General features: G+C 43.5%; 1 long non-coding RNA gene across 1 annotated transcript; it reads right to left on the reverse strand.

Moving 5' to 3' along the window:
- Window positions 1-6,562: 6,562 nt before the first annotated feature.
- Window positions 6,563-17,252, reverse strand: LOC131381357 (uncharacterized). The gene is made up of 3 exons (XR_009210039.1): window positions 17,045-17,252; window positions 15,382-15,924; window positions 6,563-6,654 (listed from the first exon to the last, which is right to left on the reverse strand). It is a non-coding gene; the product is annotated as an uncharacterized LOC131381357 (long non-coding RNA).
- Window positions 17,253-23,830: the final 6,578 nt, after the last annotated feature.

Below are 23,830 nucleotides of genomic sequence, written 5' to 3' on the forward strand. Positions count from 1 at the left end.
GTCTAGAGAGAGTGCTTTAAGCTATTGCTGTTGTCTTCCACCCTAGGAGGGTGCAAAAAAAATGTGAGGCCACCCTGAAGGCCCAGTTTTTGGAGAGTTCCATCCTTTCCTTGCAAATTCCTTGACAGAGCAGTCCCAGAACAATGCAGGTAAGTGTAACAGGAGTAGTTTTGAGGACATGCTCTGTCCTCAAAGGCAGCTGCCATGTAGTGGAAAAAAACAGTCACAGTCCCATTGCGGTGGCTCATGCCTATAATCCCAGCACTTTGGGAGGCCCAGTAGTTTAAGACCAGCCTGGGCAACAAGGGAAGATCTTGCCTCTACAAAAAATAAAAAAATTAGCCAGGCATGGACGAAAACTTAAGCCCAGGATGTCGAGACTGCAATGAGCCATGATGGCTCCACTGCACTCCAAGTCTGGGAAACAGAGGGAGACCCTGTGTCCAAAAAAAAAAAAAAAAAAAAAGCCATCACAGAGAGGTGTGGTTCTGATGCCAAACACAAAAGCATTTGTCGTCACAAGGTTTCACTGAAGTATCTGCATTTGTAATGCACCATGCTAGGTAGGGTGTAGAAAGAGTGACTCTGGGGGAATGTCTGTTCTTTTAGAAATGGCCCCCTCCACAGAGGTGCAGTAGAACAGAATCAGACATCTGTGATTGAGTTCTAGCTCTGTCCTTTAGCAGCTATGAAGCTGTGGGCCAATCAGTGAGCCAAGGCCTCAATCTCCTCTCTGAAAATGGGAATTACCCCAGCTTGTGTGGGGTATTATGAGGATGGATGACGTGATGAATGGGAAAGTCGGTTTTATGTGCTCTAAGAAGTATAACATGGACTTAGTGTTTGGGGACACATGAAGAAGAGGATATGGTCTCTGTCCTCAAAGAGCTTGTGATGTATACATATAGAAACATAAAACAGGACAAGACAGGAAATGATCAAGTTGTCAAATTGTATGGTAATAGAAGTTGGAGAAGATCCAGTGTTCAGGACCAGAGTAAAATCCTATCTGTGGCTGTGCTCTTATGAAAGCTGCCAAAAGTGTAAAATGAAATGAAATCATCCAAAGGTGATCATCTTGTCAGCCTGAGTCTTTTTGTCCTGTCTTGTTCTGAAGAACAGCGGAACACCTCTTGGGGCAGCTTTTGTCGTGGGTTCCTGGCTCTAAGGCCACCTCTTTCTTTTTTTTTAATTAAAAATTATTTTTAAACTTTTATTTTAGATTTAGGGGTACACATGAACATTTGTTACATAGATAAACATGAGTCATGGGTGTTTGTTGTACATAATATTTCATCACCCAGGTATTAAGCCCAGTACCCAATAGTTATCCTTTCTACTCCTCTTCCTCCCGCTACTCTCCCCCTCAAGTAGACCCCGGTGTCTGTTGTTTCCTTCATGTTCATAAGTTATTATTATTTAGCTGCCACTTATAAGTGAGAACATGCAGTATTTGGTTTTCCATTCCTGCATTAATTTGCCTCCAGCTGCATCCATGTTGCTGCAAAGAACATGATTTCATTCTTTTTTATGGCTGCATAGTATTCCATGGTGTATATGTACCACATTTTCTTTATCCAATGTGTCATCGATGGGCATTTAGGTTGATTCCATGTCTTTGCTATTGTGAACAGTGCTGCAGTGAACATTCACATGCATGTTTCTTTATGATAGAATCATTTATATTCCTCTGAGTATATACCCAATAATGGGATTGCTGGGTTGAATGGTAGTTCTGTTTCTAGCTCTTTGAGGAATTGCCACACTGCTTTCCACAATGGTTGAACCAATTTATAATCCCTCCAACAGTGTATAAGTGTTCCTTTTCTCCACAACATCACCAGCATCTGTTAGTTTTTGACTTTTTAGTAATAGCCATTCTGACTGGTGTGAGATGGTATCTCATTGTGGTTTTGATTTGCATTTCTCTAATGATCAGTGATACTGAGCTTTTTTTCCATATGCTTGTTGGCTGCATATGTCTTCTTTTTTTTTTTTTTTTGAGACGGAGTTTTGCTCTTGTTGCCCAGGCTGGAATGCAATGACACCATCTCGGCTCACCATAACCTCTGCCTCCCAGGTTGAAGCGATTCTTGTGCCTCAGCCTCTCCAGTAGCTGAGATTACAGGCATGTGCCACCATGCTCGACTAATTTTGTGTTTTCAATAGAGACGGGGTTTCTCCATGTTGGTCAGGCTGGTCTCAAACTCTCGACCTCAGGTGATCTGCCTGCTTTGGCCTCCCAAGGTGCTGGGATTACAGGCATGAGCCAGCATGCCCGGGCTTTTTTTTTTTTTTTTTTTGAGATGGAGTCTCGCTCTGTCGCCCAGGCTGGAGTGCAGTGGCGTGATCTCGGCTCACTGCAAGCTGTGTCTCTCGGGTTCACGCCATTCTCCCTCCTCGGCCTCCCAAGTAGCTGGGACTATAGGCTCGTGCTGCCATGCCCAGCTAATTTTTTGTATTTTTAGTAGAGATGGGGTTTCACTGTGTTAGCCAGGATGGTCTTGCTCTCCTGACCTCGTGATCCGCCCAATTCGGCCTCCCAAAGTGCTGCGATTACAGGCGTGAGCCACCGTGCCTGGCTTTTTTAAAATTTTTGAGACAGAGTCTTCCTCTGTCATGCAAGGTGGAGTGCACTGGTGAGATCTTGGCTCACTGCAACCTCAGCCTCCTGAGTTCAAACGATTCTCCCACCTCAGCCTTGTGAGTAGCTGGAATTACAGGCATGTGCCACTGTGCCCACCTAATTTTTGTATTTTTAGTAGAGACAAGGTTTCACCACGTTGGCCAGGCTGGTCTCAAACTCATAACCTCAAGTCATCCGCCTGCCTTGGCCTCCCAGAGTGTTGGGATTATGGGCGTGAGCCACCGCACCCTGCCGTATGTCTTCTTTTGAGAAGTATCTGTTCATGTCCTTTGCCCACTTTTTAATGGGGTTGTTTTCCTTTTATAAATCTGTTCAAGTTCCTTATAGGTGCTGGGTATTAGACCTTCGTCAGATGCATAGTTTGCAAATATTTTCTCCCATTCTGTAGGTTTCTCCCATTCTGTTTACCATTGATAGTTTCTTTTGCTGTGCAGAGCTCTTAAGTTTAATTAGATCCCACTTGTCAATTTTTACTTTTGTTGCGATGGCTCTTTGTGTCTTTCTCATGAAATTTTTGCCCATTCCTATGTCCAGGGTGGTATTGTCTAGGTTGTCTTCCGGGTTTTTATAGTTTTGCATTTTACTTTTAAGCCTTTATTTCATCTTTAGTTGACTTTTTTTCTTTTGTGCAGCAGGCTGCATTATTAAACTGATTTTTGTGTATGGTATAAGGAAGGGGTCCATTTTCAATCTTCTGCATATGGCTAGCCAGTTATCCCAGCATCATTTATTGAATAGGGAGTCTTTTCCCCATTGCTTGGTTTTGTCAGTTTTGTTGAAGATCAGATGGTCATAGATATGTGGCCTTATTTCTGGGCTCTCCATTCTGTTCCATTGGTTTATGTGGCTGTTTTTGTACCAGTACCATGCTGTTTTGGTTACTGTAGCCTTGTAGTATAATTTAAACTTGCATAATGTGATACCTCCAACTTTGTTCTTTTTGCTTAGGATTGCCTTGGCTGTTCAGGCTCTTTTTTGGTTCCATATAAATTTTAAGATAGTTTTTTTCTAGTTCTGTGAAGTTTGTTGGTAGTTTGATAGGAATAGCATTGAATCTGTAAATTGCTACAGCCAGTATAGCCATTTTAATGATACTGATTCTTCCTATCCATGAGCATGGGATGTGTTTTCCATTTGTTTGTGTCTTCTCTGATTTCCTTGAGCAGTGTTTTGTAATTCTCACTGCAGAGATCTTTCACTTCCCTGGTTAGCTGTATTCCTAGGTATTTTATTCTTTTTGTGGCAATTGTGAATGGGATTGCCTTTCTGATTTGGCTCTTGGTTTGAAGGCCACCTCTTTGTTTTCCTTTGATTTAGCCTTACATGCCTGCAAGGCTTTTATCTATCAGAGACTTTGCCTCCTTGGTTAAGTGTCCCTGTGAGAGCTTCTAGGTATCAAACCAGGAGCCATCAAACTGGATCTAGACGGAAAGACTGAGAAACTGGCTGTTGGGGCCTCAATACACCCTATGCTGTGCCCCCTCCTCAGGAATTCAGTCTTGTTCCGTGTTGTGTCCCCAAAAGAATGAAGAAGTTCATTAGAGAAGGATACTGACAAAAGAGAGGGGGTTAGGGTGATTCTCTCAGCTCAAACTTACTGCAGCATCTATGTGTGGGGCTGGCAGTTCCACTGTGGTCTATGGAGAAGAGTCCTGTGACTGGCTTCTGCATTATTTTGCCTTTGCTCAGCTGTGGGCCAGTACAATAAGGATACAAAGTCCTTAGTCCATCCCTGAATGGGCCATTTTACTTCCCAAGACCAGCTGCCTTACAGAGAGATGCTGGACTTCATTACAAAGGGAGGTGGTGACTGAATAGTCCTGGTTAAGGCTTGGCTACACAATTTGCAAGGCCCAGTGCAAAATGAAAATGCAGAGTCCTTATTCAAAAATTAGGAAAGAAAAGTGCTATTGGCCGGGTGCGGTGGCTCACGCCTGTAATCCCAGCACTTTGGGAGGCCGAGGCGGGCAGATCACGAGGTCAGGAGATTGAGACCATCCTGGCTAACACAGTGAAACCCCGTCTCTACTAAAAATACAAAAAAAAAATTAGCCGAGCGAGGTGGCAGGCGCCTGTAGTCCCAGCTACTCGGGAGGCTGAGGCAGGAGAATGGAGTGAACCCTGGGGGGCGGAGCCTGCAGTGAGCCGAGATCGCGCCACTGCACTCCAGCCTGGGCGACAGCGAGACTCTGTGTCAAAAAAAAAAAAAAAAAGAAAAGAAAAGTGTGCTATTAAAGGTACTTTATATAAACTTTTTCTTTCAAAAAGATCTTGTTACTTATAATCGTAATAGGCATAATAGTGTTACACGAGTAACAATATAAACTTACAAATGCAAAAATCCACTTTTGGTGTCATATGGTATTATATAATATAATAAGTGATAATTACCAATGTGATATCTTGATCATAAGATTTTTCTGGCTTACTTTTTTGCAAATTCATTTATGAGGTCATCAAAAGTTTTACTTTTAGCAACCTCATTTTCAATTGATATAATTGAAAGTGACAGTCATTTTTGGCAAATACAAGATCTCAAATAATTTTTGATAGTTTTTAATTTTGAGAATAATCTTTCTGCTGATGTAATTGTTACTGGAGCTCTTAAGTATATTTTATAGGCTGGGACAGCATTGGGGTAAATTTCTGATAAATTATTTTAAAATATAAATTTTAGTACATTTAGAGTTGATGATAGCCTTCAAGTAAGTCTGAATTTAATTTCAAATATAAATTTGTGAGTGACATTTTAATGTTTCCTTTGGCATTTTTTGCAACTTGCTGAGGTCATACAAGAATCAAAAGTGGTTTGATGATTTGTATATAGTTAAAAATGCCTATTTATGCATTCTATTGCTTTATCTTCCATTATATAAATTAATTTTATATTTTTTTCTTGTTAATAATTGGCTTATTCCTTAGAAAATTATGCTCTTTCTGCTGATGCAATGGTCTCTAAATTTAATTTCTATTTCTAAGTCTGTGGATATTGGATTTGCAGTCCTGTAATAATTTTAAAACTAGAGATTCCAAACTCATTGGAGAATTCTAATAACTCTGATTGATATGCTTTATTGCAATGTCCATATATACATTTGTATTTTGTGGTATTAACTAATTTAACAACCAGGTTTATTGCTTGAGTACTGGCAATTCCTGTCCCAGTGCTCTGGCTGGAGAGTTATTATTTGTGCAGATGGTGCAGGGACAGGCTCTGGGGATGGGTGTGTGTGCAGGTCTCCCACCTCTGTCCTCGTGCTTCCATGTGGAGTTTCTACCTCTTCTGGGGCTGTGGCCACTACTGCCACCTCAGCTTCTGCTGCCCCCCTCACCACTGTCACTAACCTGGGCTCAGCTCTGTTTCTGGGTGCTGCCCAGCACACTGCCTGCTTGTGCCCATAGGACTGACCCATGTGTGCATGGACTGCTGCCAGCTTATCTTCCTGCTCACATGCCTGCTCCATCCTCTCATCAGACGTCACTTACAAAACACAAGTTCAAATATAAAATTATTAAGAATTTCAGACAATAGCCACAGAACAGTAAACCAACTGTGGGGTTCTTTTGGAGCCTTGGGCTTGTGCAAATGACTACACAGGTTGCAGGCCCATGGAGCCAGCTCTGGTCAGGGCCATGTGTGCAAACCTTGGTGGGGAAGTAATGACTTCTTGGTGCTGTAAACCAGAAAGCACTCTAAGTCAGGGAACCTGTAAAAATCAGGAATATGTTCTAAAAAATGGAAACCCAAGGCCGGGTGCAGTGGCTCATGCCTGTAATCCCAGCACTTTGGGAGGCCGAGGCAGGTGGATTGCCTGAGTCCAAGAGTTTGAGACCAGCCTGGGCAACATGGCAAAATCCTCTCTATATAAAAAATACAAAAATTATCTGGAGGGGCCCCTACTTGTGGGGCTGAGGTGGGAGGATAGCTTGAGTCCAAGAGGTTGAGGCTGCAGTGAGCCAAGATTACACCACTGCACTCCAGCCCGGGCAACAGAGTGAGACCCTGTCTGAAAGAAAAAAGAAAATACAGATAAGTAAAAATAAGAAATCCCACCTAGCAGAAATACGGCTACAATTTTGTTATGTGCTCTAGCAATCTTTTTGTTTTTCTTTATGTTTTCAGAAAAATATATAGAAAAGTGCAGTGAGTAACATGACGTGACAAGCACTCATGTTCTCGGTATCCTGAATGAATAAATATTTACATTTTGGCATATTTATTTCAGGTTATTTTATATAAAAGAAAACATTACTGATCAAGTTTAAGTCCCCTTGGTACCTCACTCAAATCCCATTTTCCTTCCTCCTTCCCTGGTAATTGTCATCGTCAGAGGAAGAGTAAGAATAATGGTCGATGACAATAGCATGATAATAAAAATGACCTCAGTGGATAAAAGGATCTGTCATGCTTCCCAGAAAATTCTGGATACTTTGATAGATGCTCTATGATTATAATTATCTTTTCCCAGAGCCTTCTGTTCAAGAGACTGGTAATAAATAGAACATGAATCAAATGGGTAGATATTAGCTAAAAGTTTAATTAGCTGAAGAAGGAGAAATAGTGGTAATGGTCTTCGGCTGACGTCTCTTGAGACCCTAATCCCAAACTTCGCAGTATCTCTTAGTGATGGTTTTCTTACCAGAGCAACTCCTTGTAGTCAGTTAGATTTTTCCCAATGTTGTACTCATAGCTGCCTGAGCTTCCTCTGTCATAATACTCAACATGTGATTACCAGTTTAATTGCAGGAATTTTTACCAGACTGTGAGCTCCATGAGAGCAGGGATCGGGACTGACTGTCTCATTCATTGGTCTATTTCCAGTCCCATGTATGGTGTCTGTCAGACACTGCACAATGAGTATTTGGTGAATGACTGGAAAACAGTCTCAGGACCTAGAGCTGTTGCTACTGTGTGGGATTCAAGGCTGATTCTGGGTTCTTGGGTTTAGTCTGGGGAAGGCATTGGATGCCGAACGTTTTTATTGGGGGTTTGGTTCTGTGGCCCCATGGGAATTTTTCCAGCTGTCCTGGTGGCCACCAGGGTTTCCTTACTGGTCAAGTCAACCCTGAAAGGAGACCCTGGGGACCCCTACGGTTGAATGCCATGTCTGGAGCAGCTGCTGCCTGCAGCTATGTGTGTGTGAGCTGGAGACCCAAGCTTTTCTTAATCTCTGAGCCAGGCTGCTGACAATAAACAAGCTTTCCGCCCAGCAGCTGCTGACAGTCGCCTCCCACACGGCCCACCCGAGCCCTGCCTGGAGATGGCATGACTCCTTCCCGGTTGCTCTAATAATAACAACATTATATTCTCAGTCAGAGCTTGAGGGCTTTACTCAGAGACATTTTCTCACTTGCTTGAGAATGGGAGTTAGAGAAAGGATAGAAATGTAGAAAACTCATTTGGACATTTATTTAAACCATCTGCAACTTAATTTGGTCAGGTTCAAGTTTTTAAATATCCCTGCTTGTCTTCTGACTGCTGAGCAGTGGAAAGGGGACAAGCAGAATGGAGGGACATTGAGAGGTCTGGGGGCCAGCCCCAGCCTGGAGGAAGGGCCCCTTGTAAAGCCTGGGCCAGAGGAAAGTTGGCAGGGCAGGGCCTGAGCCTGGGCTCTAGTTTCCCTGAGCCTGCCAGGGTGCCCAGCCGGGAGTTTCTTTCTGTCTGTGCCCACCCTGGTGAGCTGGAGATAGGGGGAAACCTGCTGGGAAAAGTGGCTTCAGAGAGCTAAAGTGAGAGGGGCAGGAAACATTGCTTTCCTTCTAAGAACCTTTGCTTCCTTCGGCCTCAGCCTCTGCCTGGGGTGACACAGGGTTGCTTTCTTCAGAGATGCGGCTGTGCTGTTCAGCCCCTCCTTAGGCTCTGCCAAGGCAAGGCCTGCGTGTCCAGAGTGGGCATGGGAATCGTTCATCCACCCCACCTCTCAGTGCCATGGGTCAGTCTGGGCCTCATGCAGCCCACAGTGAGGCATGGGTTTGCATTTTATAGTCACTTGCAATGACTGCGCTTTTTTCCAGTTCATGGGAGCAAATGGAGAGGTGTTCTGGGAATCCTATCTTCACCCTCCTGCATCTGTGGCTGGTGAGCAGCTGAGAGAAGGAGAAATGAGAAGCCAGCTGGTCAATGGCCTGATGCCTCCACCCCCGCATAATTATGGGTTGGCCATATAGCTAATCCCATTTTCTCAACAGCCCTATGACATGAGGGAGGGGGAGGTGGTTGTGGAAACCACATGCCCTAGATCCTAGTGGTGCCCCAGCAGCCTGGGAGCAAGGTTGCCCTGGGAGATCCCTGGGGAACTATTGACTTCTCTCCCTGATCTTTTGCTTTTTTGCCTCTTGTAATACTTTCATCATTTTCACTGTGGCTAAGCGAGATTCCAAGTTGGGCTGGTCACTCTGCCCAGAGAATACAAGTTCTACGAAGAAAAGTGCTCTATAAATCCAAGGCATTATGAAATTTACTTCTACTATAAGGCTTTTATACTCGCATCCAATAAGTCTGTGTCCCCTAGCTAAGGGATGAAGCCAGCCAGCTATCACATGAGCTCTCTGTTCTTAAATAGACTCAAGGCTTTGTTCAAAGCTTTCAGATGGATTCATTTAAAACTGCAGCTTCCCTGCCACTTTAAGAAATTCACGCTATCCATCGTCAGCCTGGTACTGTTGAGTATATTACCATTATACATAGAGGCATAGACTATAGCTCCCAGTGTAGAAAACAAAACTTTACATTGAGTAATTGCAGGAAACTTGACTGCAATTCACTGAGAATGTATTTTGATGAATAAGGAAAAAAACATTTCAAAAAATAGGTCAGGGCGCTTTTAGGGAGCCCAAAAAGCCCACAAGGATTCTCTGCAGGTGTAATAATTGGGCAGTCCATCCAGCCTCCCACCTCTGTCTCCTTCCCTTCTGTTTCTTTTCCAGGCTGCTGTCTGTGACAGCTCAGGAAGGGGCCCCAGGCAGCTCTCCTCTGAATTCTTCCCCCTGACATCTCTCTGCCTTCTTCGCACACAAATCAGCCTCACTAGCACCTCAGCTTCTAATTTTAGCTGCTGTTTTGCATTTTGTGTAGAATACAAGGAAATAGAATGCAGAATTTAGACAGGAGAAAAGGCAGGTTGCTTGCTTCCTGATAAATTGTCAGGGACCCATATCTGATGGTTGAAGTCTGATAGCAATCAGAACAGCAGGAAACATAATGGTTGTGTCCTCATCTGCATTAGACAGCAGTCTCTTTTCAGGGTTCCATGAGCTAGGACTTTTCTGTCCTTTTCCCTCTGCACTGATGGCTGGTTGCATGGCTTCAGAAACCACTAAACTTAACTCCTGGTTTGGTGAAGATTCAACTTGACACAGATAATTGATAATGTTGAGAGGGAGTTTTTTTGTGTGTGTGTGTGTGAGTGTGTTTGGGGGGGCAGGGAGGATTGTTTTACAAAAGAATCCTGAACTAGATTCAATAGTCTGTCCACTAGAAACAGAGGACCATATTGTATATCCTTTATCAGGTGAAACTTCTTCCTGGGTATCTTTTTTTCTTTTTTTTTTGAGACAGGGTCTTGCTCCATTGCCCAGGGTGTAGTGAAATGGTGTGAACACAGCTCGCTGCAGCCTTGACCTCTTGAGCTCAAGCGATCCTCCCAACTCAGCCTTCCAAGTAGCTGGAATTACAGGGGCACACCACTTCTCCTGGCTAATTTTTAAAATATTTGTAGAGGCAAGGTCCCAGTATGTTGCTCAGGCTGTTCTTGAACTCCTGGGCTCAAGCAATCCTTCACCTTGACCTCCCAAAGTGCTGGGATTACAGGCATGAGCTACCATGCCCACCCCTGGGTGTCTTTTAAAAGATGAGGCAAAATTTTGAGAGTAGACTAGATCGGTGCTACCGAAAGTGTGGCAGCATCAGCAACATTTAGAAGCTTTTAGAAATTCAGTCTTCTCAGGGGTGGGGTTGCTACAAATTTCCTTAGTGAGACAAAACAGAAAATCCCAAACAAACCAACCTTTGTTATTATGAAATATAACACACAGAAAACTGCATAGATGCATTATATGAAGGGAATCTTATAAAACCAAATGAATTATAGCAAAACGAACCCTGTGTCATTTCCACCCATGTTAAGAAATAGAACATTGCCAGCACCCCAGGAGACCCTTGCCTAGTGGAATTCCAACTCCCTTCCCTACCCCAAAGGTAATCACTCTCCTGGCTTCTGTGCCTTTTTCTTTTCTATATTTTTACCATCAAAGAATGCATCCCTGCATAGCACAGAGTAGTTTGCCTGTTCTTGACCTTTATCTAAATGAAATCATGAAGTGCATACTTCTTTGTGTCTGGTTTCTTTTGCATATTTTGTCTGTGAGATTTCATGAAGATTTTAACACAGCAATTGTTGCCCTTTCCAGAGCTGCCATGCCCTCTCATTGTTTAGATCCATAGCAACCCCTCAGAAAAGCATAGATTCTCCTTTAAAATTACAGCAAGTTAAAATTAATTTGATTAATGAGGATTTCATTGTGCTCCTTGAGCCAGATGTTATTCCCTGGGATGCTGCTGAGTCAGGGTTGGGACTTGCTGCTCCAGGGCTCTAGCTGTGTCTTCTCTGTTCCAGGATGAACTTGAGGTGATGGTTAGGAGGCCCTTCAGGAAGAGGCTGCTCATTGAAGGAAATGCTTGAAGCCATGAGCTTTCAGGAGCCTCAAAACTCAATATTCAACCAGTGTGTGACATTGGATCAGGTCTGAGATGACCCAGGGCTATTTCAAGGTCTCACATGTCTGTCTTTATGCTTTTTTCATGTAAGTTTTCTGATCCATCACATAAGAAACAGCTATCTGGCTGGGTGCGGTGGCTCACACCTGTAATCCCGGCACTTTGGGAGGCCAAGGCAGGTGGATCACTTGGGATCAGGAGTTCAAGACCAGCCTGATCAACATGATGAAACCCCATCTCTACTAAAAATACAAAAATCAGCCGGGCATGATGGCGAACACCTGCAGTCCTAGCTGCTTGGGAGGCTGCAGCAGGAGAATTGCTTGAACCCAGCAGGTGGAGGTTGCAGAGAGCCAGGATTGCACCACTGCACTCCAGCCTGGGTGACAGAGCAAGACTCCATCTCAAAAACGAAAAAAAGAAAGAAAAAGAAACAGCTATGCATAAAGGAGAGTGCTGGGAAGTGTAGAAGAGATGAGACATCTAAGGTGCAGTTATTGACCCGCCTTTTCCCCTAGAATCTTTCTCCCCACAGAGGTTAAGGGCATGGTCTTTAAGTCAGACCAACCTGGATTCTGGTCCTGCGTCTGCCACTCATCAGCTGTGTGACTGTAAGTTCATCCTTATCTTAGAATGGAGATTATAATAATAGTACATACCTCATGGGGCTATTTTGATGATTAATTAAGAAATGCTCGGAAAATACTTAGCTTAGCATCTGACTAATAATTCTAGCTAACAGTGAATGCTTCCAATGTATCAGTTACTGGAATCCTATATGATTGATTCTATTTTTATCCTCAATTTCAGATGAGGAAACTGAGGCTCAGAGAGGTTAAGAAACTTGTCCATATAAATTATGTTTCAAATCTTTACATTTTGGAAATAATCATTGCTGGAGATTCTGTTAAATATTTTGGAAATCTTTTTTTTTAAATTATAGTATTTCCTCTAAAAAAATTAAAACCAGCCATTTGTATGGCAAAAAAAAAAAGAAACTTGTCCAGGATCCTATGGCTAATATGTGGTGTGGAGGCATCTTAACACTCTTAACCACTGTATTGTGTATCTATTTTTATCATCATTTGAAGTCAAGGCTTTGATATTCTTGATATGTTTCTCCCATTATCTGTTTCAAACCTCTTACATGGCTTCTAGCACAGCTAGAGTCTTATCAGCTGCTGCTCCAGGATCAGCCTGATGAAAGAATTAGAAATGAGGCCCCGGCAGTGACTCATGCCTATAATCCTAGCACTTTGGGAGGCCAGGCAGGAGGATAGCTTGAGGCCAGGAGTTTGAGACCAGCCTGGGCAACAAAGTGAGACCCAATCTCAAAAAAAAAAAAAGAGACTAGTCCCCATCTCCTTGTTATATGATCCTCTTTTGGGGTTGTCTCTCACAATAGAAGCTAATGGCCACAACAGTAGCCATGTGGAGTGCACCCAGAGGGTCTTTGCTGTGACTTTACAAAGCACTAGCTTACCCTGAAGCCTTGAATCACACTGAGCTGGGATTCTGCAGCACTGAGTCATTAAAATGTTTCAAGGGTTAAAAAATGGTCCTAAGAGCATGGCATAAAGGAACTGTGGGGAGGAGGTAGTAGTTTCGTAGCAGCACTCTGGTGACTTTAACTTTGAGCCAGACATACAAGTTACTAGATTTCCCTGCCCATATGTGGTAAGAGGAGAAGCAATGTACAGAAAGGATGAGCTAGACAGAATGCTTTTCTTCTATCGATGACAAAAACATAGTGCCCCGGAATAGAATACTGAGGGGCTATTGGGAGCAGACTGTGCTTTCTTGGGCAGTAGCATTAGTAGCTTAAGATGGGGGTGGACCCCAGCCTTCTTTTCTCATGATTTTGTGATAAGGATATTATCTCTTTCTTCTCAGATTTCTAGAAATCTTCTACAGTGTGGTGGGCAAAATCGTGCCTCCTCTCCAAAGATGTCCACATCCTAATCCCTGTTACCTATATATATAGATGGGCCCAGTGTAATCACAGAAGTTCTTATAAGAGAATGAGAGAAGCAGGAGAGTCAGTTTCATAGTGATGTAATGTGAGAAAGACTCAACTAGCTATTGCTGACTTTGAAGATGAAGGAAGGGGACCAGGAGTCAAGGAATGTGGGAGCTTTTAGAAGCCAGAAAAGGCATGGAAACAGATTGTCCTCTAGTGCTTCAAGAAAGGAATACGGACCTTCTGACATCTCGATTTTAGCCTATTAAGATTCATGTCAGACTTCTGACCTACAGAGCTGATAAGATAATACATGTGTGTTGTTTTAAGCCACTAATTTGTAGTAATTAGTTATATAAACCATAGAAAGCTAATATGCATAATTTAACTTATATACCAAGAATATGATTTGGAAAATCAAATCGTCTGAAGGGAGAAGTTTTCATATTCTCTCCCACCTGTGGCTTCTGTATCCCAAGTACATGAAACCTATAAGCCCACATGCATGTGCTGCTATGGCATCGACGGTGGTAACAGTTAATAAATACCTCTATCTCTTAAGCCATCTTTAAGCTGATGCACCCTCTAGTGAACCTGGGATTGACAAGGGGAGATGAATGGGGGTGGCTATTCTTCACGCTATTGCCACCCGTGAGGCTTTGCACCCAGGGAAGCTTCAGAGGAGGAACGTGCCTTTTCAAAGGCAGTCTAGAGAACGAGTGTACTAACTTTCTATGGTTCTCTGGAGTTACTTATTTATTTGTTTATTTATTTAGAGATAGAGTCTCACTGTGTCACCCAGCCTGGAGTGCAGTGCCGCTATCTTGGCTCACTGCAACCTCCACCTCCTGGATTCAAGCAATTCTCCTGCCTCAGCCTCCCAAGTAGCTGGGATTACAGGCATGCGTCACCACGCCCATCTAATTTTTGTATTTTTAGTAGCGACGGGGTCTCACCATGTCAGCCAGGCTAGTCTCAAACTCCTGACCTCAAGTAATCCACCCGCCTCTGCCTTCTAAAGTGATGAGATTATAGGTGTGAGCCACCACACCCGGCCTGGAGTTAATCAGGAGACATCAACCATGACCTGGACTTTGGAGCCTCCTTGTTCCCTTCCAGCTCCATCCCTGGCATAGAGAAGTGAGTTTCTCCTTTGCCGATTCACATTTCAAACTGCAAAGTGGAGCTGCAGACTAATTCACAAAAGAGAGAGGTGGAACAAACCAACACTTGGTGCAAAAGATGAACCAAATCCCAGAATGAAAAAGTGACATCATAAAATATTCTAAGTGTGCCTGTCTTATTATAGACTAATGTAAAGACAGACGATTCCAAACTGCTGAGTGGAAAAATATAAATCTAGCTATATTTTCCGATAAATTGTATATTTAGCATTTTAAGATGAAAACAAAACTTTCAACAAGTACAAAGAAAATCAAGTTTTGAAAAATGCATGGTTTCCAAAGCAAATTTGTGAGGCCATTTCAGGGAGCAATAGGCTCAGCATAGATGTTTCTTTCATAGCCCAGTTTAGTTGCCTAGGACCTAGGTTCAGAAACAGTTGATATTCTGTTTTTGGCCAGGGAGGGATGGCCAAGAACATTCCCAAAAGCAGTGAAGGGCCTGTGTTTGGCACCAGACTATCAGACAGGTGGTTCCTTAGCCTTCTGATCCTGGGCTGGTCAGTCATGGTCTCCAGTCACTTTGGACTGGGGGTCACCTCTCCCTCACCTTCTACAGGAGTAATAGGTGCTTCTAGCAACTCTTGGGTAGGGTAGAGTTGGGATGATGTGGGTTTTGAAACCAGGCTGATAGAGCCAATTTACCTACACTGGACTGCATGGACCCTACAGGTCGGAGTGGGAGGTCACTTGCTGGATGGAAATCCATAATATTGTTCAATTGGAACAAGGGCCACTGCAGCAACTTCTCCCCCAGAGCAACTACCACTATCACCCTTATCTCTTTTACCCACTTCAGAGAGACAGACAGAAGCTTTCCAAAGGAGGACAGAGTAGCCAGGGATGCTAAATGAGGGGGAGGTAGTCATAGCCTCACCTGAGATCCTCCTCTGTTGTTTGTGTGTATTGATAAGGCTTGAATTCAGTTCCACATTGGCCTGAACATGCCCCAGTCTGTAGAAACCACAGTCCTGAAGTCCTGAGGGATCCTCTTCCACAGGTAAGCAAGGCTTCCACACATAAAGAAGAGAATACACCTTTTCCCACCCCAGGAAGCCTTGGACTGCACTGCTTACCCTCCTCGCAGAAGAAAGGAGAGGGCTTCTTTTGGTGGTGGCCTTTTTATTTTTCTAGCAACAGCACAGGACATAGCCTTTCTCTTAATGTCAGGTCATGGTCTTCCTCCTTCTTACACCAGCGCTGATGGTTTTTGGGGCCCTGGAATCACAGTGTGGCCAGGGCCTTCTATCTGTGGACCATCCGCTGAGCTCCCAGTTGCCTACATTGATCTTGCCACAATTTTTCTTTCTGCAGTTTGTTCTCATGTGTCTAGAGAGCAATTTCTCCATCTTTGTAAATGTCAGACTCCTGCTGCTTCCTCTTTTTGTTTTTAGCTATTTGGTTGCTCCAGAAACTCCAGCTGGGGGTTGGCAGAAGAAATAAAACAAGGAAGCCAGAGCCATGAGCAGCTCTGAATAAATAGGGGCTGAAGTGGCAAGGACAATGAAAATAACAGATAATCCCCAACTCTCTTTTGATGATACAATTGGAGTTCTCCTCTGTTAGATAATTCATCAGAGCTGCTCATGGCTGTGCTCGAGCTGCAAGGCGGGGCTGGAAGCCAGTGGCAGCGTGGATGCAGGGAGCTTCAGGGTCAGGTTCCGGCAGGGCCTCTGAGGACTGCTGCAGACGTAGCTGAGGCAGCCCGGTTCCCGGCTCGCTGGAGAGGCAGTGTCTGGGGAGATGCTTCTCTATAAAAAGCTTAGAGGTTAATGTGGAGCTTCCTATTCTTTCCTCTGACCATGCTTAGATTTAGAACAATACTAGTGTGGAAAGTGCAGCTGCTCTAAAGCCCGTAGTGTTGACATGGTTGGGAGCCTAGACCCCTAACCCCACAGTCTGGGCTCAAGCCTTGCTTAATCACCACTTGACTTTGGCTCTGTGACCTCTGGTTTCCTCACCTGTAAAATGAGGATTTTACTGGGTTGCTGTCGGGGGTAGATGAGGCAACATATGCCAAGTGCTTAGCAAATGATAAGTGTTCAGTCAGTGGTAGCTTTCTTCTTAGTATTATTTGTCATTGTCACCACCATCATCTCAGCCCAGTGCAGGTGAGCTGGGAAGGTAGTCCTGAACACGATCCCCCACAGGGGGACTCTCAGAGCCTCTGAGCTCCTCACAAAGCCAAGGCATGCTCTTTCTGGAGGTCGGTAGCATTTAATAGCAGGGACTGCCTTGGTGGTTGCTTCCTCTTGAGTGTCACCATTGGAGCAGGGTCCCAAGAGACTCATTGCAATTAGCTGCTTCTGGTGGTTGAAGCAGTTTTGAGAGCAGCGCGTGCCCACAGAGGCAGATTTCAACACGCTGAGTCATACTGCAGGGTCTGCTGGCAGAGCCGGTCACAAGGCAGGAGGCAGGCAGCAGTTGGGAAGATGGATAGACATGGGGTGAGGTAGATTTTTTGAGGAAATTTCAGTGAGTATCTGTTCAATGTGTCTGGATAAAGGAAGGGTGGGCATTAACGTTTTTTCAACACTTACTCTGTTCGCGGCCCCTACAGTTGGGCTTTGATTTCGTTGAGTTTCCTCCAAAGTAGCCAGTGGAGACCCCTCCTCTTAAACAGCCCCAGACACCCTCCTGAATAGGTCCTTGGGAGAGGTCTGTGACTCCCAGCAGAGGTGGGAGGTGCTGTGGAAGGGAAAGCCACTTTCATGGGCCTGGATTGGGGAGCAATCCTCCCTCTGCTCCCACAAACACAAGCTAGGTGGATTTATGGGAACAGGAGTGAGGAGCATTTATTTCTGTTTGAGGTTGAGTAAGGTGTCACAAAAGGCAGTGACTTTATTTATTATCTCACTATGGGATGAGATCTGCTTTCCACAGTTGCTATGGATATTTTGTTGTTTCTGTTAATACCACCATCTATTTGGGCCTAAGATTTGAGGGTACCTCTGAAAAAGGTTGCTTTGTTATTATCTCTGTGTTTGCTCTGTTTTTAAAATCTCAGAAGAGTGAGGTTAAAGTGAATTTTTTTTTTCATGCAAGCATTGCAGTGATCTCTCAGGAATTATTGGAAAATAAAAAGCAACTTTGCAGCTGGCAAATTTCCCAAGGTTAGCAAGCAAGCAAGTAAAAATAAAGATGATTTGTTTTTATTTTGTTTTTATTCTTTTCTTTTTTTCAGACCTTATCCCCCATGCAAAGATACATTATTATTATTATTATTGTTATTTTGAGACAGAGTCTCACTCTGTTGCCCAGGCTGGAGTACCGTGGTACAATCTCGGCTCACTGCAACCTCCACTTCCTGGATTCAAGCAATTCTCCTGCCTCAGCTTCCCAAGTAGCTGGGATTACAGGCATGCGCCACCATGCCCAGCTAATTTTTGTATTTTTAGTAGAGACAGGGTTTCGCCATGTTGGCCAGGCTAATCTTGAACTCCCGACCTCAGGCAACCTGCCTGCCTTGGCCTCCCAAAGTGCTGGGATTATAGGCATGAGCTACCGTCCCTGGCCTGGCCTAGATACATTTTTAATCTGTATTTTTCCTGATTTGAGATTGGCTTTCTATTTTATTTCTGGAGTAAACACCCTTGACATTTATTTAAAGAATGAGACAATTATTTTTTAAAGGATCCAAATGGATGTATATGCGCCCTCAGATAGATTGACATCGGTCTGCATTATTGATAAGTAACCAGGAAATGCTGTTTGGGAACATTTGTTTTCTTCATCAGCAAGAATTTTTTGAGCCTTTATTGGCTCTGATATGTCATAGGGTATTCCTGATTGTTCTGTTTCATTCTAAGAAAATAGAAGGTGAGAAGGGGTACTCAGGGGCCATTTGGGCTGTGCCTCTGCTTCTTTTACAGCTGTTTCTATTGATGAGAGGGACGAGATTCCAGATTTTTTTTTTTTTTTTTGAGACAGGGTCTCCCTCCGTCACCCAGGCTGGAATGCAGTGGCACAAACTTGGCTCACTGCAACCTCTGCCTCCCAGGCTCAAGCAATCCTCCCACGTCAGCCTCCCAAGTAGCTGGGACTACAGACGTAGGCCACCATACCTGGCTAATTTTTGTATTTTTTTGGTAGAGATGGGGTTTCACCATGTTGCCCAGGCTGGTCTGGAACTCCTGGGATCAAGCTATCCACCAGCCTTGACTTCCCACAATGCTGGGATTATAGGTGTGAACCACCACGCCCAGCCCTGAGATTCCAGAATTTCTTTTGTTCGTTTCACTATTTATCATCCTTCCCTTACCCAAGGTTTTTCTTACCACTTACAAGTATAAATTCAATGTCCACTCTTTTTTGGAAGAGAGAAACAGTTTTCTCCCCAGGGAATAAATAATATCCCTCTACAAGGCTAAGATTGTTTTAGGGTGCTCCCTCAGACTCCTCTTTTCTTGGCTGGGTGATTCCCTTTTTCAAATATTTAGAGGATATTTACTCTCTGCCTGGAGCTCCTGTTTGCCAAAGGGCACTCGGGTCAACATACGCTCTGAGTCACTAGCCGTCTGCTCCTTTCTCTCGGACAAACCCCTAACATGGAACACACACAGTAACACCCCCTTGCTTCAGAGCATCAACAAAGTAACACCCTGCTCTAGTGCTTCCTTTTCTAAAAGGTGTTTTAGCAGAATCAGGGAATTGGGGTATAGCAAGTGAGTATCAGTAACAAATATTTTCAGAGGACAGAAATTCCAGAGATAAATGTCCTTGTCAAACTGAGTTACCCTTTTTTCTATTCAAGGCTTACCTAGCTACGTGATACTGTACTTGTTGGTTTTTCTATAGAGTGAAAGGAATATGAGGTATTTGCTTTTGTAAGCACAGTTAATACCAGAAGTGGTCAGCAGAGAAGAAGCTGCATTTGAGTCACCCTGAGCAATTTATTATCAGCGTTGACATTTATTTAACTTTGCATCTATTATTGAAGGGCTCAGGCTGTTCAGTGACTTTCTCCCATGCAGGCATCCACTTGCTGGGTTTTAAAAATTATGGCTGTGCTCTTAAACATTTAGTGCATTTTTATTTTTAAAGGAATTTAGCACTCTTCTAGTATATAACTTTTTTTTTGTTTCAGTATTTCAGGAACTTAAAATTTATCAGTCTTTTAACAGATGTGGCTGAAACGTTTCAAAAGTGTGAGTGTTTAAGAGTTCGATGTATAGGTTTAAAACAATCCCACTTCTCATAATTTAGAAATTGTGCTTGGAGACGTGTCCAGCTGAGCCTGCTGTCACTCGGAAACGCTGCAGACCTGAAAAAGCTGCTGGCCTTGATCTTCTCTTTGCCACAGAGTTTCCTTAGGGATGTGTTTAGCACAGAGCTCCTGGAATTATTCTGTGAGGAACATGGCTGTGAAGAGCTCCTGTAGATTCTTATTCTTACTATTTTTGGCCTATTATTAGGCTGGTGCAAAAGTAATTGCGGTTTTTGCCATTACTTTAATGTTTTTAATTAAAAGTAAAGGCAAAAACTGCAATTACTTTTGTGCCAACCTAAATATTTATTTCTTTATAGGAGTCAAAGTAATAAGAGAGGAGAGGTGGGTAAAGATAGGGGCATGGCCCTGTGGCTTCTTATTTCCAAATCCAGTGTAGTCTGCTTTTATTACCCCTCTTCCCCCATCCCTCCACTAGAGCTGCTCTTACTAGTTCTTCTCAAAATTCTGTAAGAAAAACAAACCCTATTCAATATGGCTAGCAAGGGACTCTGAACCTACTAAACTCTCAGTTCTCAATATATCATTCACCCTGAGTGGAATTCCAGGCCCATCCCTGATGCTAGAGCCCCTTCACCCTTCTCCCTCTCCTGCCTGGCAAGAGATGAGCACTCAAGTAACTAAATGCTCTCTAGCTTAGAATTTGGGGATTACAACTGAAATGGGCAATTTAAAAAAAAATCCTTAATCACACTTCCCTATAGGTGTCCATATATCTATAGACATAAAGAACTGGGCTGGGTGGGTTGGCTCACGCCTGTAATCGAAGCACTTTGGGAGGCCGAGGCGGGTGGATCACCTGAAGTCAGGGGTTCGAGACCAGCCTGGCCAACATGGGAAAACCCCATCTCTACTAAAAACACAAAAATTAGCTGGGAATGGTGGCACTGCCTGTAATCCCAGCTAGTTGAGAGGCTGAGGCAGGAGAATCACTTGAACCCAGGAGGCAGACGTTGCAGTGAGCTAAGATCGCGCCACTGCACTCCAGCCTGGGCTATATACAGAGCAAGACTCCATCTCAAAAAAAAAAAAAGGACCGAATTTAACAGGATGGGAAACGTGTGTTTTAAAGTCCAGTCTCTAAGTAGCTAAAGGCATGATGAGGTTGTACAGAATCTGGTGTATATTTATCTATACCACATACAGGCTTTCCAGAGTCATGCAGAACTATTCACCATGTCCGTTTTTGTAATTATAGTTGACCAAGGGTGAGAAATCCTGAGCTGGGATCCCTGTTTGTCTGGGGAGTGGCACAGACATTCCTGATGTTCATAGATACTGGGCCTCTGGATGCCTGGGGCACCCTTTATCTACCCAGAGCCTGACTGCCATCTCTGCTCACTTTTGTATCTGCTTAGCCTGAAGTGCCTGACCTTATTCTACAAATACCAGCCTTGGTGTTCAAAGAAGAGCTTTCTTGGATTCCTAGCCACCACAAAACCCCCTAGATGTACCAGCCAGGCAGTCTCATACTGGCTGTGATGTTTGTTCTGCCTTCCCCTGTGAGAAGGAGCAAGGGCAAGAAAGTAGGGCCTAGAGTAGCCATCACTCACCCTTTCTTTCTTTCCTTTGTTTTTTTTTTTTTGAGGTTCAGTCTTTACATTCAGCAAATTTAAATCCTTACATGATTTTTGAAAACTTATTTATGAACTGAAAATATTGCTTGCTGGTAAAACTTGCTTAAATGCTATCACTGAACATACAAGTCACTGATTATGCCAGTACAACAAATAAGCACATGTTTGATGATTGCAATGTGCCAGACATTCACTGAAAAAAAAAAACAAATACACACAACTAAACAAAACTCACTCAGCAAACATCTGAGAATCTGGGCACTTCATATCAGTGTTTTGAAGTGTTTCATTAATATCTTAAGACAAGTGTATCAAAACCTTGGCATGATTTAATTTCGAGTCACCAATTTTGTTTTTATTAACATCAGAAAGTTACAGCTACACTGCCAATGCTGGGTCTGCTTAATTTGATTTAAGAGTTTAATATGACTTAACATTAAAAGCTCACACTACTCTAAAATATATAATTTTACACTTACGGTGACATTCAACATTGAGGCGCTAGTGTTTTTGTACTATCTTTTGGTTAACTTTCTTTAAACGTTCAAAGAATCACTTTTAGGTTTACAAAAATAAATATTTGTTAAAATGTTCAATAAGATGGGGCATGGTGGCTCACGCCTGTAATCCCAACACTTTGGGAGGCCTAGGCTGGTGGATCACCTGAGGTCAGGTGTTTGAGACCAGCCTGGCCAACATGATGAAACCCCATCTCTACTAAAAATACAAAAATTAGCCGGGCATGGTGGTGCATGCCTGTAGTCCCAGCTACTCAGGAGGCTGAGGCAGGAGAATCACTTGAACCCAGGAGGCAGAGGTTGCAGTGAGCCGAGATCACACCACTGCACTCCAGCCTGGGCAACAACAGCAAAACTCCATTAAAAAAAAAAAGTTTAATAAATATTACATGAAACTTGCAGCAAAATGTATCTAGAAATTTGTCATTATCACTTATCGTTTCTTCTCACAAATGTGTGAGGCCCTGGATGAGGGCTTTGGGAGACACAAAGATAACAAACTCAGTCCCAGCTCTCAAGGAGTGTACAGTGTGGTGCAATAGAAGATATATGCACAGATGATTATAATATGAGAAAGAAGGAAAAGCTATGGGGGAGGAAGAAGAGGAGGAGGGCAAGAAATTCAGGGTAGGGTGAGCTGCCTCCCAAGTGGAATATGTGCGTTTGAGCTGGGACTACAGATGAGGAAGGATTTGAACACAGGAAAATAGGTGAGCTATTTAAAAAATTATGGCTTTGGATCTCTAGCTTATATAACAAACCGAATACCAAATCTCAACAGTATGATATTAAAAAGTACAACCCCCCAAACAGTAGAAAATATAATTGAATATGTGCTTTTGAAAAGGTGAAGTATATTTTAAGCATAAGAGAAAAGAAATAAGATACAAAATAAAAGATGGCTTAAAAATTTTTTTTAGAGATGGGGATCTCCTCCTGTCGCCCAGGCTGGCTTGCAGTGGAACGATTATAGCTCACTGTAACCTTGAAGTCCTGGGTGCAAGCGATCCTCTGACCTCAGCCTCCAGAATAGTTAGGACTACAGGCATGTGCCACTGTACTTGGCTAACTTTTAAATTTTTTGTAGAGTCTGGGGTGGGGTGTCTCTCTGTGTTGCCCAGGTTGGTCTTGTATCCCTGGTCTCAAGTGTTTCTCCTGCTTCCTTCCCCTCCCAAAGTGCTGGGATTAGGCATGAACCACCACACTCAGCAGAAAAGATTGCTTTTGACTACAATAAGATTACCTGTCATAAACACGCTCCACAAAATAAAAGAGCAAGGGAGATTGGGGAAATATTTGTTACTTAATAATAGATAAAGGGCCAGTAAGAATATACAGAGCTTGCATAAAATAAATTAGAAAAACAATCTCAGCCGGCATGGTGGCTCACGCCTGTAATCCCATCACTTTGGGAAGCCGAAGTGGGCAGATCACTTGAGGTCAGGAGTTTGAGACCATCCTGGCCAACATGGCGAAACCCCATCTCTACTAAAAATACAAAAATTAGCCAGGCGTGGTGGCAAATGCCTGTAATCCCAGCTACTCGGGAGGCTGAGGCAGGAGAATTGCTTGAACCTGGGAGGTGGAGGTTGCAGTGAGCCAAGATAGTGCCACTGTATTCCAGCCTGGGTGACAGAGCGAGACTCTGTCTCAAAAAAAAAAAAACAACTCAGTAGAAAAAAATGGGTGGAAGGCAACGAGTAATTCACAAAAAAGAAATATGAAAGGCCTAAAAATGTGAAAAAGTTCACATGAGTAGTAATCAAAGAAATGCTAATGAAAACAATGAACGGGGCCAGGTGGCTCACACCTGTAATCCCAGCACTTTGGGAGGCCGAGGCAGGTGGATCACATGAGGCCATGAGATTGAGACCAGCTTCGTCAATATGGTGAATCCCTGTCTCTATTAAAAATACAAAAATTAGCCAGGTGTGGCACGCGCCTGTAGTCCCAGCTACTCTGGAGGCTGAAGCACGACAATCATGAACCCAGGAGGCAGAGGTT

The sequence above is a fragment of the Hylobates moloch genome, unplaced genomic scaffold (assembly GCF_009828535.3).
Source record: "Hylobates moloch isolate HMO894 unplaced genomic scaffold, HMol_V3 SCAFFOLD_15, whole genome shotgun sequence".
NCBI classification, from domain to species: Eukaryota; Metazoa; Chordata; class Mammalia; order Primates; family Hylobatidae; genus Hylobates; species Hylobates moloch.